This window comes from Lytechinus variegatus, chromosome 9 (assembly GCF_018143015.1).
Source record: "Lytechinus variegatus isolate NC3 chromosome 9, Lvar_3.0, whole genome shotgun sequence".
Classification (NCBI taxonomy): domain Eukaryota; kingdom Metazoa; phylum Echinodermata; class Echinoidea; order Temnopleuroida; family Toxopneustidae; genus Lytechinus; species Lytechinus variegatus.
Window position 1 is genome coordinate 32,318,362 of NC_054748.1, and position 8,663 is coordinate 32,327,024.

The 8,663-nt window shown below is 33.4% G+C and overlaps 1 long non-coding RNA gene across 1 annotated transcript; it reads left to right on the forward strand.

Moving 5' to 3' along the window:
• Positions 1-3,086: 3,086 nt before the first annotated feature.
• LOC121421664 lies at positions 3,087-8,255 on the forward strand. Its single transcript, XR_005971018.1, has 3 exons — positions 3,087-3,168; positions 6,172-6,294; positions 8,169-8,255. It is a non-coding gene; the product is annotated as an uncharacterized LOC121421664 (long non-coding RNA).
• The last annotated feature ends 408 nt before the right edge of the window (positions 8,256-8,663 follow it).

The window sequence follows — 8,663 nt, forward strand, 5'->3', positions numbered from 1 at the left end:
TTATTTTACATCCGATTTTGTTGGATTTTCAGTGTTATGCTTGAATTTTCTCTTTTTATTTAAGTCAAGTTTTTGTTGGGGTGGACTTGTCCTTTAACTTTACAGATGCTATCTTTCGGGAAATGAATGACATTACGGCTCTAATTATGCTCGATAGGAGTTTAACATTTGACAAACACTTTGGTAAATACATTTGTTACTGATATCTATTCATTCTACTTGTCATCAGACAGTTTCGCTCCGCGACGCACGACTGCTTTAAGAACACAGTAAATATATTATTTTTTTATGTCAAATGACAATGAACTGCTGCGAGTACTTTGTCGAAAATTGGTGAACCCGAAAAGCAGTTTCTTCCTAGATATAGGAACTGAAAACAAAATCCCTTTGTCTATTTTTTTATCGAGGATTAAACTGTTGTTTTATTCAACATTTTTTGACAAAGTTTTGACAAAGACCTATTGGATATAATTTGTCATGGCGGACTTTTTGACAATATATTTTCTACATTCTTGAGAACGTCTTTCATCCTGAAGCGAAAAATCTGAATTGATATGATCATGAAGTTAATAACATTAACCGTATCCATCATAGCAATAATTAAAAATCTTCATTTATCATTATCATGATGATTATTAATATGATTTAACATTAATGATAAAAACGATGAAAATTACAATTGATGACATTGGCCAGTGAAGGTCGTATACTGGCAATCTTCTTCAAGCCAATGTGCTTACGACTCCCACCGGCATGCAATGATTACTATTTTAACAGTTTTGATTTATTTTGTGTTTTATATGTTTCATTGATGTTCGGAAATAATCAATCACTCCATTTTTTATGTACAATAATTGATAATGATGAACATAACAGTAACGATATTAGAATGATTCAATATAAACAATACGTATAATGATGAGATAATTACGACACAATAGTACACATGGATAGTATTGTTTGTGTTTTATGGGCTATTGCTCAGATAATTGTACATTATCACAATCATTCAGATATCGACGAATGTACATCGGGCACCCACGTCTGTCATGTCAACGCCGAGTGTGTGAACAACTTAAAAAGTTATACGTGTGTATGCCTAGCTGGATATACTGGTAATGGATTTGACTGCGTTGGTAAGAACACGATTTTATTGTATTTCGACCCAAATAATATGCCCTTAATATGATAGCTAATGGTAGCCTTGATAATGTAAAAAAAAAATATCAATAGTCATCTTGATAATAATAATAATAATAGTAATAAAAATAATAGTAATAATGATAATATTACTACCCTGGCTAGCCACTTCCGTTAAGCAACTGCTCTATCAGTGAGCCCTGCATAACATAGTGAACAAATCAGGCTTAAATCGAGAGTGTCAGAAAAATTACCGCTAAATATCAAACGTGTCCTTAGGTAAACTGGTGGAAAGAGTTGCTTTCTCAGAGTTAACACATGTTTATAAGAGAATGATTTTTTTTACCCATGTCAAGCCGAGTTCAGGCCTGGTCATAGTGTAGAGACATAGTTAAAGGCCAAGTCCACTTCAGAAAAATGTTGATTTGAATCAATAGAGAAAAATCAGACAAGCACAATGCTTTAAAAATTTCCTCAAAATCGGATCTAAAATAAGAAAGTTATGACATTTCAAAGTTTCGCATATTTTTAACAAAAATAGTTATATGAACGAGCCAGTTACATCCAAATGAAAGAGTCGATGATGTCATTCATTCTCTATTTCTTTTTTTTTATTGTTTGAATTATACAAAATTTCAATTTGTACGAATTTGACGATCAGGAACTCCTTGCCTGAAGCACAAAATGTTAAAATAATGGAATTCCACGTGTTGAGGGAAGAATGAAACTTTATTTTACATGAAAATGACGAGAAAATAAAGATATTTCATACAATAAAATACAAAAGAAATTGTGAGTGAGTGATGTCACCAGTTCCCGCATTTGCATACCGAGCGAGATGAAGCATATAACTGTTTTGTGAAATGAAACGAAACTTTAAATGCCATAACTTTCTTATTTTACATCCGATTTTGTTGGATTTTCAGTGTTATGCTTGAATTTTCTCTTTTTATTTAAGTCAAGTTTTTGTTGGGGTGGACTTGTCCTTTAACTTTACAGATGCTATCTTTCGGGAAATGAATGACATTACGGCTCTAATTATGCTCGATAGGAGTTTAACATTTGACAAACACTTTGGTAAATACATTTGTTACTGATATCTATTCATTCTACTTGTCATCAGACAGTTTCGCTCCGCGACGCACGACTGCTTTAAGAACACAGTAAATATATTATTTTTTTATGTCAAATGACAATGAACAGCTGCGAGTACTTTGTCGAAAATTGGTGAACCCGTAAAGCAGTTTCTTCCTAGATATAGGAACTGAAAACAAAATCCCTTTGTGTATTTTTTATCGAGGATTAAAATGTTGTTTTATTCAACATTTTTTGACAAAGTTTTGACAAAGACCTATTGGATATTATTTGTCATGGCGGACTTTTGACAATATATTTTCTAGATTCTTGAGAACGTCTTTCATCCTGAAGCGAAAAATCTGAATTGATATGATCATGAAGTTAATAACATTAACCGTATCCCTCATAGCAATAATTAAAAATCTTCATTTATCATTATCATGATGATTATTAATATGATTAAACATTAATGATAAAAACGATGAAAATTACAATTGATTACATTGGCCAGTGATGGTCGTATACTGGCGTTCTTTTTCAAGCCAATGTGCTTACGGCTCCCACCGGCATGCAATGATTACTATTTTAACAGTTTTGATTTATTTTGTGTTTTATATGTTTCATTGATGTTCGGAAATAATCAATCACTCCATTTTTTATGTACAATAATTGATAATGATGAACATAACAGTAACGATATTAGAATGATTCAATATAAACAATACGTATAATGATGAGATAATTACGACACAATAGTACACATGGATAGTATTGTTTGTGTTTTATGGGCTATTGCTCAGATAATTGTACATTATCACAATCATTCAGATATCGACGAATGTACATCGGGCACCCACGTCTGTCGTGTCAACGCCGAGTGTGTGAACAACATAGGAAGTTATACGTGTGTATGCCTAGCTGGATATACTGGTAATGGATTTGACTGCGTTGGTAAGAAAACGATTTTATTGTATTTCGACCCAAATAATATGCCCTTAATATGATAGCTAATGGTAGCCTTGATAATGTAAAAAAAAATATCAATAGTCATCTTGATAATAATAATAATAATAGTAATAATGATAATATTACTACCCTGGCTAGCCACTTCCGTTAAGCAACTGCTCTACCAGTGAGCCCTGCATAACATAGTGAACAAATCAGGCTTAAATCGAGAGTGTCAGAAAAATTACCGCTAAATATAAAACGTGTCCTTAGGTAAACTGGTGGAAAGAGTTGCTTTCTCAGAGTTAACATCATGTTTATAAGAGAATGATTTTTTTTACCCATGTCAAGCCGAGTTCAGGCCTGGTCATAGTGTAGAGACATAGTTAAGGCCAAGTTCACTTCAGAAAAATGTTGATTTGAATCAATAGAGAAAAATCAGACAAGCACAATGCTTTAAAAATTTCCTCAAAATCGGATCTAAAATAAGAAAGTTATGACATTTCAAAGTTTCGCTTATTTTTAACAAAAATAGTTATATGAACGAGCCAGTTACATCCAAATGAGAGAGTCGATGATGTCATTCATTCTCTATTTCTTTTTTTTTATTGTTTGAATTATACAAAATTTCAATTTGTACGAATTTGACGATCAGGAACTCCTTGCCTGAAGCACAAAATGTTAAAATAATGGAATTCCACGTGTTGAGGGAAGAATGAAACTTTATTTTACATGACAATGACGAGAAAATAAAGATATTTCATATAATAAAATACAAAAGAAATAGTGAGTGAGTGATGTCACCAGTTCCCTCATTTGCATACCGACCGAGATGAAGCATATAACTGTTTTGTGAAATGAAACGAAACTTTAAATGCCATTACTTTCTTATTTTACATCCGATTTTGTTGGATTTTCAGTGTTATGCTTGAATTTTCTCTTTTTATTTAAGTCAAGTTTTTGTTGGGGTGGACTTGTCCTTTAACTTTACAGATGCTATCTTTCGGGAAATGAATGACATTACGGCTGTAATTATGCTCGATAGGAGTTTAACATTTGACAAACACTTTGGTAAATACATTTGTTACTGATATCTATTCATTCTACTTGTCATCAGACAGTTTCGCTCCGCGACGCACGACTGCTTTAAGAACACAGTAAATATATTATTTTTTTATGTCAAATGACAATGAACAGCTGCGAGTACTTTGTGGAAAATTGGTGAACCCTAAAAGCAGTTTCTTCCTAGATATAGGAACTGAAACAAAATCCCTTTGTGTATTTTTTTATCGAGGATTAAACTGTTGTTTTATTCAACATTTTTTGACAAAGTTTTGACAAAGACCTATTGGATATTATTTGTCATGGCGGACTTATGACAATATATTTTCTAGATTCTTGAGAACGTCTTTCATCCTGAAGCGAAAAATCTGAATTGATATGATCATGAAGTTGATAACATTAACCGTATCCATCATAGCAATAATTAAAAATCTTCATTTATCATTATCATGATGATTATTAATATGATTTAACATTAATGATAAAAACGATGAAAATTACAATTGATGACATTGGCCAGTGAAGGTCGTATACTGGCGTTCTTCTTCAAGCCAATGTGCTTACGGCTCCCACCGGCATGCAATGATTACTATTTTAACAGCTTTTATTTATTTTGTGTTTTATATGTTTCATTGATGTTCGGAAATAATCAATCACCCCATTTTTGTCTCACCTGCGAAGCAAAGTGAGACTATAGGCGCCGCTTTTCCGACGGCGACGGCGGCGGCGGCGGCGTCAACATCAAATCTTAACCTGAGGTTAAGTTTTTGAAATGATGTCATAACTTAGAAAGTATATGGACCAAGTTAATAAAACTTGGCCATAAGGTTAATCAAGTATTACTGAACATCCTATTAGAGATTCATGTCACATGACCAAGGTCAAAGGTCATTTAGGGTCAATGAACTTAGACCATGTTGGAGGAATCAACATCGAAATCTTAACCTGAGGTTAAGTTTTTGAAATGTCATCATAACTTAGAAAATATATGGACCTAGTTCATGAAACTTGGACATAAGGTTAATCAAGTATCACTGAACATCCTGCATGAGTTTCACGTCACATGACCAAGGTCAAAGGTCATTTAGGGTCAATGAACTTTGGCCGAATCGGGGATATCTGTTGAATTCCCATCATAACTTTGAAAGTTTATGGATCTGATTCATGAAACTTGGACATAATAGTAATCAAGCATCACTGAAAATTTTGTGCAAGTTTCAGGTCTCATGATTAAGGTCAAAGGTCATTTTGGGTCAATGAACTTTGGCCGAATCGGGGGTATCTGTTGAATTACCATCATAACTTTGAAAGTTTATTGGTCTAGTTCATTAAACTTGGACATTAGAGTAATCAAGTATCACTGAACATCCTGTGCGCGTTTCAGGTCACATGACCAAGGTCAAAGGTCAATGAACTTTGGCCGAATTGGGTGTATCTGTTGAATTACCATCATAACTTTGAAAGTTTATGGATCTGATTCATGAAACTTGTACATAAGAGTAATCAAGTATCACTGAACATCCTGTTCGAGTTTCAGGTCACATGATCAAGGTCAAAGGTCATGTAAGGTCAATGAACTTTGGCCATGTTGGGGTTTTTTGTTGAATAACCATCATATCTCTGTAAGTTTATTGGTCTAGTTCATAAAAAAGGGAAATAAGAGTAACCATGTATCACTGAACATCTTGTGCGAGTTAGAGTAGTATTCAAAGTGAGCACTGCTGCTATATTGAACCGCGTGATGCAGGTGAGACGGCCAGAGGCATTCCACTTGTTTATGTACAATAATGGATAATGATGAACATAACAGTAACGATATTAGAATGATTCAATATAAACAATACGTATAATAATGAGATAATTACGACACAATAGTACACATGGATAGTATTGTTTGTGTTTTATGGGCTATTGCTCAGATAATTGTACATTATCACAATCATTCAGATATCGACGAATGTACATCGGGCACCCACGTCTGTCATGTCAACGCCGAGTGTGTGAACAACATAGGAAGTTATACGTGTGTATGCCTAGCTGGATATACTGGTAATGGATTTGACTGCGTTGGTAAGAACACGATTTTATTGTATTTCGACCCAAATAATATGCCCTTAATATGATAGCTAATGGTAGCCTTGATAATGTAAAAAAATATCAATAGTCATCTTGATAATAATAATAATAATAGTAACAATGATAATATTACTACCCTGGCTAGCCACTTCCGTTAAGCAACTGCTCTACCAGTGAGCCCTGCATAACATAGTGAACAAATCAGGCTTAAATCGAGAGTGTCAGAAAAATTACCGCTAAATATCAAACGTGTCCTTAGGTAAACTGGTGGAAAGAGTTGCTTTCTCAGAGTTAACATGATTTTTTTTACCCATGTCAAGCCGAGTTCAGGCCTGGTCATAGTGTAGAGACATAGTTAAAGGCCAAGTCCACTTCAGAAAAATGTTGATTTGAATCAATAGAGAAAAATCAGACAAGCACAATGCTTTAAAAATTTCCTCAAAATCGGATCTAAAATAAGAAAGTTATGAAATTTCAAAGTTTCGCTTATTTTTAACAAAAATAGTTATATGAACGAGCCAGTTACATCCAAATGAGAGAGTCGATGATGTCATTCATTCTCTATTTCTTTTTTTTATTGTTTGAATTATACAAAATTTCAATTTGTACGAATTTGACGATCAGGAACTCCTTGCCTGAAGCACAAAATGTTAAAATAATGGAATTCCACGTGTTGAGGGAAGAATGAAACTTTATTTTACATGACAATGACGAGAAAATAAAGATATTTCATATAATAAAATACAAAAGAAATAGTGAGTGAGTGATGTCACCAGTTCCCTCATTTGCATACCGACCGAGATGAAGCATATAACTGTTTTGTGAAATGAAACGAAACTTTAAATGCCATAACTTTCTTATTTTACATCCGATTTTGATGGATTTTCAGTGTTACGCTTGAATTTTCTCTTTTTATTTAAGTCAAGTTTTTGTTGGGGTGGACTTGTCCTTTAACTTTACAGATGCTATCTTTCGGGAAATGAATGACATTACGGCTCTAATTATGCGCGATAGGAGTTTAACATTTGACAAACACTTTGGTAAATACATTTGTTACTGATATCTATTCATTCTACTTGTCATCAGACAATTTCGCTCCGCGACGCACGACTGCTTTAAGAACACAGTAAATATATTATTTTTTTATGTCAAATGACAATGAACAGCTGCGAGTAGTTTGTCGAAAATTGGTGAACCCGAAAAGCAGTTTCTTCCTAGATATAGGAACTGAAAACAAAATCCCTTTGTGTATTTTTTATCGAGGATTAAACTGTTGTTTTATTCAACATTTTTTGACAAAGTTTTGACAAAGACCTATTGGATATTATTTGTCATGGCGGACTTTTGACAATATATTTTCTACATTCTTGAGAACGTCTTTCATCCTGAAGCGAAAAATCTGAATTGATATGATCATGAAGTTAATAACATTAACCGTATCCCTCATAGCAATAATTAAAAATCTTCATTTATCATTATCATGATGATTATTAATATGATTTAACATTAATGATAAAAACGATGAAAATTACAATTGATGACATTGGCCAGTGAAGGTCGTATACTGGCGTTCTTCTTCAAACCAATGTGCTTACGGCTCCCACCGGCATGCAATGATTACTATTTTAACAGTTTTTACTTATTTTGTGTTTTATATGTTTCATTGATGTTCGGAAATAATCAATCACTCAATTTTTTATGTACAATAATTGATAATGATGAACATAACAGTAACGATATTAGAATGATTCAATATAAACAATACGTATAATGATGAGATAATTACGACACAATAGTACACATGGATAGTATTGTTTGTGTTTTATGGGCTATTGCTCAGATAATTGTACATTATCACAATCATTCAGATATCGACGAATGTACATCGGGCACCCACGTCTGTCATGTCAACGCCGAGTGTGTGAACAACATAGGAAGTTATACGTGTGTATGCCTTGCTGGATATACTGGTAATGGATTTGACTGCGTTGGTAAGAACACGATTTTATTGTATTTCGACCCAAATAATATGCCCTTAATATGATAGCTAATGGTAGCCTTGATAATGTAAAAAAATATCAATAGTCATCTTGATAATAATAATAATAATAGTAATAATAATAATAGTAATAATGATAATATTACTACCCTGGCTAGCCACTTCCGTTAAGCAACTGCTCTACCAGTGAGCCCTGCGTAACATAGTGAACAAATCAGGCTTAAATAGAGAGTGTCAGAAAAGTTACCGCTAAATATCAAACGTGTCCTTAGGTAAACTGGTGGAAAGAGTTGCTTTCTCAGAGTTAACACATGTTTATAAGAGAATGATTTTTTTTACCCATGTCAAGCCGAGTTCAGGCCTG